Source organism: Wasmannia auropunctata, unplaced genomic scaffold (assembly GCF_000956235.1).
Source record: "Wasmannia auropunctata unplaced genomic scaffold, wasmannia.A_1.0 LD334044.1, whole genome shotgun sequence".
Classification (NCBI taxonomy): Eukaryota; Metazoa; Arthropoda; class Insecta; order Hymenoptera; family Formicidae; genus Wasmannia; species Wasmannia auropunctata.
In genome coordinates this window covers 39,633-51,220 of record NW_012028846.1, presented here as the reverse complement: position 1 = coordinate 51,220, position 11,588 = coordinate 39,633, and the positions used below count along the sequence as shown (strand labels likewise).

General features: G+C 31.0%; 1 protein-coding gene across 2 annotated transcripts in view; it reads right to left on the bottom strand.

The window, feature by feature from the left end:
- Window positions 1-7,168, bottom strand: part of LOC105459747 — a 21,343-nt gene extending 14,175 nt beyond the window's left edge. For both annotated transcript variants that reach the window (XM_011705991.1, XM_011705990.1), the window contains exon 1: window positions 6,855-7,168. The gene's annotated coding sequence lies outside the window, so the exon portion shown is untranslated. The remainder of the gene's footprint in view (window positions 1-6,854) is intronic.
- Between the last annotated feature and the right edge of the window lie 4,420 nt (window positions 7,169-11,588).

Sequence of the window (11,588 nt, the reverse complement as noted above, 5' to 3'; positions counted from 1 at the left end):
GTTAACGATTGCGAATTTTGCAAAATGGTAGAGGACTTTTCGATTCAGTTTAGTCCGTTCTACCTACCCATGAACGGTGATACACCTATTATGAGACATCCTGTATATATATATATAATTAAAGAATATAAAATTCTTAACAATTTTATATTTCTAATAATGATTATTATAATTAATTTGTGATTCGAATGAAGTAGTTTCCATAAAATCGTTCATCTCGAATGTTTTTGTCAGCCGAAGGAATAATGGTTCGTGAGAAATATCGTTTCCTTGTTGCACGCGAATTCTTCGCTTTTACCGCAGAAGCATATTTGAGTTTAGTGTACTCTGCAACTACATCGAATGTGGTTGATGACTCACAAATTGCCAATTGCAAGCAATTTCGGAAGGGAATTTTCTTCTAATCCGGTCCGACACGTCGTAAGTCACGCGCCGGCATCGCGAGGGATGTGCTTGTGCATAAAACAGGGATGATCTGGCGTCTATGAGACGAAATAGAGGGTCTACAATTTTCTTGACGCCCGCGTCCACGTGCCCGATCACGTGCGTGACGCATCCGTCACTCCATATACGTCCGAAAAATTGGGAAAGATTGCTCGCGTGAGACTAGTTTCTGATCGATGTCGTTTATTTGAACAGACCTGCATTTATCTGAAGAATGATTAAACTCTTTACTCTAAAATTACCTGTTTCTGTATATATCTAAAAATAAATAAATAATTCAAGATTAGTTTAGATAAATGATAATTTTCTTTGAAGGTGATTAAGTTAAATAATTCTATATCAAGCAAATTTAAATATTAATTTTAAAAATATTTAAATATAGAATATTTAATATAAATAAAAATGATTCATCTTGCAAGAATCTTGTTATTACAATATTTAGCGATAAATACAATAAATTATTAAAATGTTTTATATTTGTGTGTGTGTAAGAAACTATTTCTCGTAAAAGAGAAAACATATTTCTTTTTCCTATTCAATTATCAGCGTAATTACTATTTTCCAATGACACAAAAACAGAATAGTGCCACAACAAGTATGAAGTAAAATGAGGAAAAACCCGCCAGACTTGAGCATCGTTTTGTAAACAATTCTCCGAGGCATTATTACTCGATGGTCTCTCGATCTTACGGAGGTCGGTTTACCTTCCCGGGCTATCCAACGAGCCATCCCGCTGTTCGCAAAAAAGGAACGATATTTCTTCTGAGAACTCCGACGCAAATTATGTCAAGACGGTCTCCGCGTTACGGCTTTCTCGGTCTCACGAGATCTCTAAGTGCTGATGAAACTTTGATTCCGACTTAGTCGCATGATTTCCCAAGCCATTAGTGCGAGTAACACTTCATGTCTGGTTAATGCATTTCTGAAGGGTACCGCTTGAATTTGCCTTTTGAAAAATGATATTAGAAAAAGTCAAAAATCGCAGAAAGTGTCCTTAAGATTTCTAACAAGTAAAAAATGATGACTGAACAAGAATCATTTTAGAGATTGCTTTATGTTTATCTCTTGCGATGTTTGCAGAGCTTTAAATGCTATTTAATATTTTTTATTTATCTAACTAAAAGCATCAATGACAAAAACAATTTTATGAATTATATAAATAAACTTAAATGAGATTTTGTTTTTATTAATAAAGAATATATTTCAAAAATAATGTAAAAAATAAAGGCTAACGCAATAAAAAAGTAATCTTCTTTTTTTGAAGATGTTAGACATGCAATTAGTAAATGAGAATTTGATATATTTATATACTTTGATCAAGCATAAAATCTTATATTCAACTTAATATCTTTCATTTGATTCCTTACAGAATTGTGAAGAACAAATGAAGAAAATTGCTGTTGTATCAAACGCTTTCACAAATTTTGCGTTTCTATAGATCACGGGAAACTTCTAACATTTTCCACGTTGACGTGAAGGTATGATGCACTTAAACCTACCACAAAAAACCCTCTGCATTATGGTGCGACGCATTGGAATGCAGCGAGCTCGTCGACACTTGTCGACACTCGATTACGTTTGCAGCTACGTCTGTTCTGAGTTTACTCGACACGTTTTCTTGCAATTAGATGCAAAGCAACTTCTTTGAGGGAGCAGCAAAAGTGATACTCAATGAAAGTATTCAAGTTTCACTTCCGCGAGAAGTAGATTGAATGTAAAAACGGCCAGTAATCATCGAAAGCCTGGCATTCCAACGACTCTCAGTTATGCAGTTAGAATAAAAAGGGTTAATTATTTCCCGTACTAAGTTAATTATCCTTACCGTTGCACGAGAGCGTATAAATAAATAGGTAAGCGGATTAATATTTTTCATTATGTTATTCTCAAGTACCTGTCAAGTCAATCGAAGTTTACGATGCAACAATAACGTATTTACATTTTCTGGACGTCTATTAGCATTATTTTATGCATGTAATCAAAATAAAATTTGCATGTAAAAGAAATACAATTGAAGATTGCTGATCTTAAGAAATATACATAAATTAATTATATTATTTATTTAGTATTTATTATTTTTGTAGAAAACCGATATCTTTTGATCGAACTATGAATTGTAAAATCTGACAGAGATAATGAAAATTTTTGTAAGAAAAAGAGTTTTGTAAAGCACGCTAAGCATAAAGAAGTAGAAAGGAAGAACTAGATAGAAAAGGACAAAAGACTAATGTATCGCCTAAGGGGGCTTAATAGAAAAATGACTTATTTCCAGCCGTACATAATCCGAACACATAAGTCTGTCATAGATATAGGTCACATTATTGTCCAGGGATCTAAAGAATCTCTCAAATTACTAGCAATTTATATCGTCAGCATCTTCATTATCGATCTAGGTATTGCCGTTGTAAGGATTCCATTGACGATACAAAAAATTGACGCCAATGATGACAGTATTTGCACGATTATTAATAGCGATCGTATGAGGGCTCAGTAACCTCTGCGGCTTTATTGCCTTGCGTATATATTGCGTAATGGCGCATTAACTTGGGATCTTACGCCGTGAAAGTAAAACCCTGTGCTCGCACAGAGCTTCGACAAGTACGACCACGACGTCGCGCTCCAACGATCAGGGAGGAAAAAAAGAAAGAAAAAAAAATCTTGATCACGTAATCACCTGCTGTCGAGAATCGAATGTCACCTGTCTATTGTCTGCTGTGCGCAAAAGTAAAATACAAAAGTATAACTATTATACTTATTATAGACAGATCTGAAGAGAGTATTAAAGAGGACGTAAATGGTAGGTAATTATTATTAAATGATAATATAAATCTTTACAAAATAAATTTGAAATTAAAATCGAGTTTCACGTAAAAAAAATAAAATAAAATATAGTGTTTTTCCTTCTTACACATTAATTTTTTTGATATAAATTTTTACAAAGAGAAATAAATCACGATGACATATGGTACTTCGCAACAAAAGATCATAGTTTTAAATTTATTTTCTATGCAAATAAGTTTCTGTGTGTAACAATTTATTTATTTACTGATAATTGTTGATTATAATTTCAAAACGTACATATATTAAGATTCTATTTTCATATTACCTCGGTACTATAAATTTGACAAGTGCCAAAACTTAAAATTGATCAGAGAGGAATATTGAGCAAAAACGAGTTCGTAAGAGGTTAGCAAAAGGTTGCGTTTTTACTTTAAAATTCGATAAAAATGCAATCAAATAATGAAAAGACAAAATAGTAATTTCATTCATTAATCTACTAGTTATGATAAATTACGATAGTTACGAAATATTACTCTATGAAATTATCTTTCATTATATTCTTACCGCATGATGTAAAGTGGAATCATAAATTAATCACTTTTTGGCGCTCTAGGCTTTAAAAGTATTCAGCGTCTCATGATCTCTATGCAAAGTAGGTATGTAGACTTCTGACGTAATGATAGCGATAGCATGCGATTGCTGCAAACGCAACTGTTTCCCATGGCGGGAAATGTGTCGCGAGAAAAACGATTATGCAAGATTCGGTCTAAACAATCTAACAAAAAGGGCTCTTCTTCACATACGCTAGAGTAATAGTCAAAATAATTAATTGTCACAAAACACAGTCGTTAAGGCGATAAAATATCATGTTATTTTTTTCTGAAGATCAGTATTCTTCATTTGAATGTATGTATGTACGTGTTCTAAAGATGTATATATGTATAATGAAACTATTATATTTCAAACGTGATATCACACTAATTATGTACACCTCGTGACATTTGCTCATTATTAATTTTGTTTTCAAAAACAGAAAACTAAGATAGTAATTGGCACTTTTATCGATATAAATTTATAAATTGTCCATATAAATATAATACATGTATTTATTTGATAGAATAAAATATATTTCTTTTAAAAAATGAGAAAACATGAATAAATTATATTTAATGCAATTTCAAGTTAATTAATTATATTTAATGTAATTTCAAGTTAATTAAATTATTCGTAGTTTTATAATTCTATAAAAAAAGACATCTATAATTTTTATACTAAAATAACAAATGTATATATTTAATTACAATTCAAATTTATTTAAATATATTTTAATTAAATTTTCTTTATTTTTTTCTTTTTGTTGCTTCTATTAATCTCACATACATTCTTCTGTTATCTTTTTTATAATTAGATAACACATGCGTCAATAAATTGCAGGAAATGTATGACCCTGAAATCATCCGCCTCGAGTGTTACTTATAATTTACATTTATATGCGAATATTCATAATTTGCATTAACACGATATTGTATTTGTCGAAGTGTTTTGTGTGTGAACGCAGTGCCTGGAAGCATATTCCATCGCGATAAAATTAATTGGAAGCCATTTGAAATATTGATCTTATTGTATCAAGCAGGATTAAATTAGCAAGGCGAAATCGAGATAATGCGATCAAATTGATCCATAAAGTAATTTCCTATGTTTTATTTGATTTTTTTAATTAAAATTAAATAGTTATTATACAAATATGTGATCACGATCAAGAAATTAAATTGAGACATATATCCATCCCCTTTTTTTCTTGCTCTATCAGTTTTTATGTGATTTTTGAAAAGAATAATTTTGTTGTATTAAAAATTTTAAAAATATGAATATGGTTTTTTTTTATGTATAAAAGTATTATGTGTAATGAACTTAGTGGAACAACACACCTATTAGCAATATTTCTAAATGGAAGAGAAACTATGTCCTTTGCATGCATCTGCGTTAATGCGCATAACATTGTTAACAATTATAACACTGTAATTAACGGACGCGAGAAAGTAGCAGTCGCATTCTATCACGCTCGATTTTCATCCATTAAGCAATCGTGCATCTCGAGTTCATTTTACCCATTCGTGTAATTAACGTGCGAACAAAAAAGCCGGCCAATATTTTAGAATTCAAATGTAGAACGTCTGCGTCTAGTAACCTAAATAGCGCGGATTGCTTTCCTATTCCTACACGAAACCTGTAAATCTAGATCAAACATTCCTCGAGGCATATTTTGTTTTTCTATGCTATGCTGCACGTATTGCATATATATGGAATGTATTGGAATCATATACGTACATTATTTATAAATTCTTCATCTCATATGTATGTAACTTCGTTTTATACAGCGCTTTTTTATATCAGACAGATCACTGTCGACATCGAACAATCGCAGTTTATAAATATTCTTATGATCTAGTTAAGAAAATAATTTGTAATGTTGTATGACAGATATATAATATAAGTGGTGAGAATGGAAATAAGATTTTTTGCATAAAAACTGCAGTTGTCAATTTTCATTGCTTAATATTGAAACCATAGTATTCGTTATCTGTAGTAGGTAGTGTAATAAATAAAAATGCTAACTTGTTTAAACATGTAATAATGACATTGGTGTTTGTCTTTCAGTGCCATGGTATAGCCGAGGCTATACTTCTCCACCTCATAAACGGCACATTTAGCTATCACGCTATCACATTGTAAATGTGTAATTATCTGTTTTATTATACATTTCACTAAGCTTCGCCAATTTGTTTACCGCGTTAAAGATAAACTTGAGTGGCAAGTTCGAGTAAATTCGATTTTCATCAAATTCCATTCGTTTATATTACAAGACTGTTTTTAGGCAGACGCGCAATCGCGTTAAAAACGCGAATTGATATGTCGTAATCGCATTTTTTGTATAGCACGTAATCATGTTTACGAATAAAAATGTCACATATGTACAGTATCATCAAAGAGAGGAATATATGTCTCCAAAAGTTTTAATCCGACTAAAAGTTAATAAAAATAAAATGTTTTGCAAAGATATCAAAAAACAATTATGATATTAAGAAATAAAGCATCATAATATCACAATCGTAATGATAGCATAAAGCATGTGCAGCGTGACACATGTTTTCATTATGTCATCTGTTACATTCCGTCGAAAAATGTTTAGTTTCAAGTTATAAAACGACGTTGTAAAAGAAAAAAAACGACAACATTTTAATAATATACACAAAAATAGTGTTATTTGAATAATCTTCACTGCAATAAGGAAAATGTAATCTATATAAGAGTAATCTATATAAGAGTGTACCTTTAAGTTTATGAAAGACTATAAACTCATATCAAAATTATCATATAAAATATATATTGAAACATTCTGTCACTCTTTCGTTTTGTATAATCCGGAAAAATTAAAATCTTTTTTAATATAAAATATTTCTTAATCTAGAATGCTGTGTTCATCAATTTTCTATCTACTTTTAAACAATCTTGTAATAATTTTCGAACAAATTCGAGAGATAAAATCTCAAAAAAATCACACAAAGGAATTAAAAAATTTAATTTCTACATAATTTACTGTCGCGTAAAGATTAAACAGATCATCAACGTACATGTGCACCGATCGCTCCCGAACAAAAGTGGTACCACATGAGACCGAAATTAGATTTCAGGCAAATGATGCAGTTCCAAGAGATACGTTCCTGTACTATTTTCACCCTAAGCACGTTTTGGATGGACACAAATATTCTCGCGCGCGAATCGAATCCGCACCACTACTATGATAATAATTGGAACGTTCTTCAACGCAACCAGCGGAGCCGGCCGAACGAGAAACGCAACGCACAATGCGACTCCGCCGACGTCGCGGTGACAACTGAAGGCCCACGTATATAATGCACCGAGGCGAGGCGCTGAAGAGGCCCCACCAGAGTGTGTCCAAGCCGAAGTCAGGAACACCAGGTGTGCCTGAGCGCTTCAAACTGGGGGAATCCTACCGGCAGGTGAGAACGGCCATCTGATCTCTAGCCAAGGATGATCATTCGACCGGCAAGGGTAGCCGGTGTTCCGGATCCGTTTGCATTTCTCGAACAAAACACTCGTTGTGAAAAAACGAGAAAATAAGCAAAATCGCCGATAATTTTTCGAATACATTTATACCTGCTAAATTGTCTAAATAAAATAAAAAAAAAACAGAAAAATTCGCTCTTTCAAATAACTTTTGTTCATTTCGAGTAAATACAAATAATACTTGTTACGTTCAAATATTACGAGTGCTTTTCAAATTATACAAATATAGTATTCACAATTCTCTAGATATTTAAAATCTTTTTTAAATTAAATATTATTTTTATTTGTGTAACATTTATATAGTTCTTTATATCATCAGATCTCCGAAAATATACGCGTAATAAGTGGAATTAAGTTCTTTTTTTTTTTTTATGGAAACAGCGATTGTGAAAGATCGAAATTTTTGATAATGTAAATTAAATGGCTTTCAATGTGTTATAAAAGTTTGGATATTTAATCTGTATAACAGCAACATATATATCTAAACATGTTTAATATAATATACTATATTCATATATTAATCCAATATTAATAAAAATTCTTTTTTATAGAGTTGAGCACCACTGTTGTTACTTTCACGTCACCGGACGATTCAGGTCTGATGAAAGAACTTATGGAAAGTAATAAAAGGGTCAAGAAGAAGGGGATCTACCCACTGATTCCTGTCTACCTTGAGCGGCACTCCGTCATTCTATCTTGTCCCTTTCCAAACATCTCTTGCTCTGCTGTTACTCGATTCTTCACTTGTGACCATCTCAATTTCCTCATTATTATACGATTGTGACATCAATGATGCTAATAAATGTCTACAATTAGATGTTGACATATGTGAACGTTCATATACATATTCTTTACTTTATAATTTTTTTTGTTTACTTTAGAATTGACAATTTAGAATTAATATATACCCGACGGTTCAGACATTATATTATTTCAGGAAAACTTTTATGCACACAAAAAAGTATATTTTATTCTCTTTCGTAACTCTTTGCAAAACGTACGATTTGTCGTAGCAGGATAGCAAAATTTTTTGTTTTATATGATTGTTAGCTAATCATATTCAGACAATTGATTGGAATGCTATTATTTTTTATTAAAAATTGAAATTTAACATTTAAAATGAAAATAAAGTGTTTGTATTAAAATATATAAATATTTTATCATTTAAAACATTTATTTTATTATATTTGTATAAATCCAATGAGTCATGTCTAATTAATTCTCTTTCACAAAATTGCTATTAAAAAATTTCCTTCTCTTCTCTCTTCGTTTCCTCATTGCGCTGAATGAGTAATACGTGACACGATGGGCTTCGTCGAAAGATACATCGTGCGGTTTTTCCAACGTCGTGTTTTGCAACGAGAGGTCACCGACGAAGAACGAGGATCTTTTTCGCGCGACTCATTAGCGTAGTGAATTAGTGACTCCGGTTCAACGAGCCTTCTAGGGCAGACAACTCGAGAAACGGAACGAAAAGAGCATGCGGCCGAACAAGCACTCGTGGACACAGGAGGAAACCTTTGTTTCATGTGCAGATGAACTCACTATTCGAGGGTTGAAAACTGGTCTCTGACGCATTCCATACGGGTCGGATCCGGGATGAGGGACTTCATAACTTATCGTTGAGTCGACAGGAAATCCGTGTTAAACGAAATCTCTTTACGAGAGGATTAACTTGTAACGATTGTCATAATTTATATGAAATGTTCGCGAGAAATTAGAAGAGATTTAAATCTATACATATATGATTGTTATTAAATTCCTTTGTTTATATCTAAGAATAATAAACTAAGTCGAAGGTTGGAAGTTTTTTATTGTGATAAATTCTTTGATTTTTAAAATCTGCAAGAATTATATAAAATTTCTTATGTGAAAAGATTTTTGTGATTTAATATTTTACAGTTATAAAATACAAAATCGATTCTCAAAATCTCAAAAAGTAAAACTTTATATAGCCTTCGTATCTGGGATCAAATTGAATTCTCAAGGGGAGACCCGCGGAACACGCGTCCTTGTGTGATTCGCATACCAATTGTTTCGATATCGGCGGCTTTTCAAAGGGGGAAAAAAATGGATCCCGCGCGAATACCTGAGGACAAAACCGGTCTCTCGAAATCATCTAGGTGGAAGATACATAAAGATCCCTCAAGCGCGAGCTAGACCGAGTTTGTCGCGCTGAAGTCCCATTTCGATCAATGCTGCACGTGGTTCATTTTTAACGCTGACGCTGATATAATGACGCCATTGCAAGACGAAACTTCGGATTATCTCATTACTTAATCATGCACACGCGGGCTTGTCCCGTCGTGAAAATTAACACTTGTGTTAGGATAGTATGTATGAATATCTGAATGAATATACAGTATTTTTATTCAAAGTTCTATTCGGATACGTTAATTTTAAACGGATATCCATTATACTTGTCAAAAAAAACATGTCTCTGTTTTTCATAAATGAATCGCATCATTTGCATCATCCGATTTATTAAATTAAATTTGTTAAATTCCGTTTTCAAATTTTTAAAATTCTGATTATTATATTCTGTCTAATTTATTTTAGAATAATAAATACTAAATAACTCTTTTACTTTTTTTAATTTAAAATAGATACTTTAAATAATATTATTTTAAATACGATTGATCCCTGGATAATACGCAACCGTGTAAGAATATTCAATCAATAAACTGTATTACGATTCACTCTATTATGACAATTAAATCTTTTTCTTTGTTGGTTCTAACGGTATGTTACATTGAATATTAAGACGATCAACTTATTAACATATAATATGTATGTAGATGCGTTTTGAAATCTTTAATTTAAGAAATATATTTAATTAATTTGTGTAATATGAAGTTTTATGAGAAATAGAAAGAAAAAAAAGACGGAGATCGAGAAACAGATACGCAAAGTGACAGAGACGCAATAATAAAGACGGAAAGCGACGGAGAGATATTTTTTTCTGATAAGAATAAAAAATTGGAATAATTTAATAATCTAAAGAAAAAACATTAAAAATGTAAAAAACAAATATATAAAGTGTCCCCGTATAAGTGGCCACCCCTTTTTATCTCGTAAACTAATAGAGATAGACTTAATAAATATAATATCAAATTAAACGGCTCTGACGAAACTTTATTGTTAGCACAGTGATCACTTAGAAATATTATCTATGTTAGAGAACGATAAGACATGATTAATTTTTGCACGGTAAGGTGACAATTTTAATATGATAAAATGAAGATGGTCTCGAGACTTGGAACGTCGTTTATAAATATAAGCGCAAAAAGTTTATATATGATCTTATAGCTCAAAAAGCCGAGAAGATAGTTTAATTTACAAAATTGCTTTTTAAAAAGTTTATGATTGCTTTTCAAGAAATTATATGCATGTATGCGAGTCTAACAATGAAGGGGATTAAGCCAATGTGATTTAAATAGGCGCGAAGAGTTTAACAATTTTATTAATTAATGAAGATGATCTAGATTCCCGGAATGTGGACGTTTAAATAAGCGCAAAAAGTTTAACAATTTTATTAATTAATAAAGATGGATTAATAAAGATGTCTAGAGCCCGGAAATGTGGATCGTTTAAATGAGGGCGGAAAGTTTAACAATTTTATTTTATAATTAATTAATGAAAATGGTCGAGACTTGAAACGTCGTTTTAATAAGAAAGTGATTAATGAATTGATCAATAAAAAAAATTATAATATCATATAATTATATCGTTTTATATATGTTTATACGTATTTATACTTGTTCTTATAAAAAATTTTTACCGAATTTGGTCAAAGTAGAACTGCTTATACTTCTTTCTATAATAACAAATGTCTAAGCAATAAATTATATATATATACATAGATTTGGATTTGCCCATATTTAGAACGCACTTATAAATTATAGCTGTATTTAGCTTATATATATTTCATGTTACATATATAGTATACAATTTATGTACATACATATAATACTATGGAATCTCAAAAATAAAAATAATCAAATTTATTGATAAAATTGAGGTAAAAATATGAATCATATTATAGAATTTTAGACTTGTTAGCGCGTTAACATACAGTTTTTATAAGCATATATTCTGAATACGAAATTGGTCTTTTCCATTGCATCTATGTAATTTATATGTATTCTATACTGTAAATTTGTATAATCTATGTTAGAGATGTAAAAAAAAAACGTTTTTTTCTAATAAAAAAACATTAGAAAAAAACGTTTTATTTCATTGAAAAAATACAAATTTGGTTTTTTTTCTAATTCCGA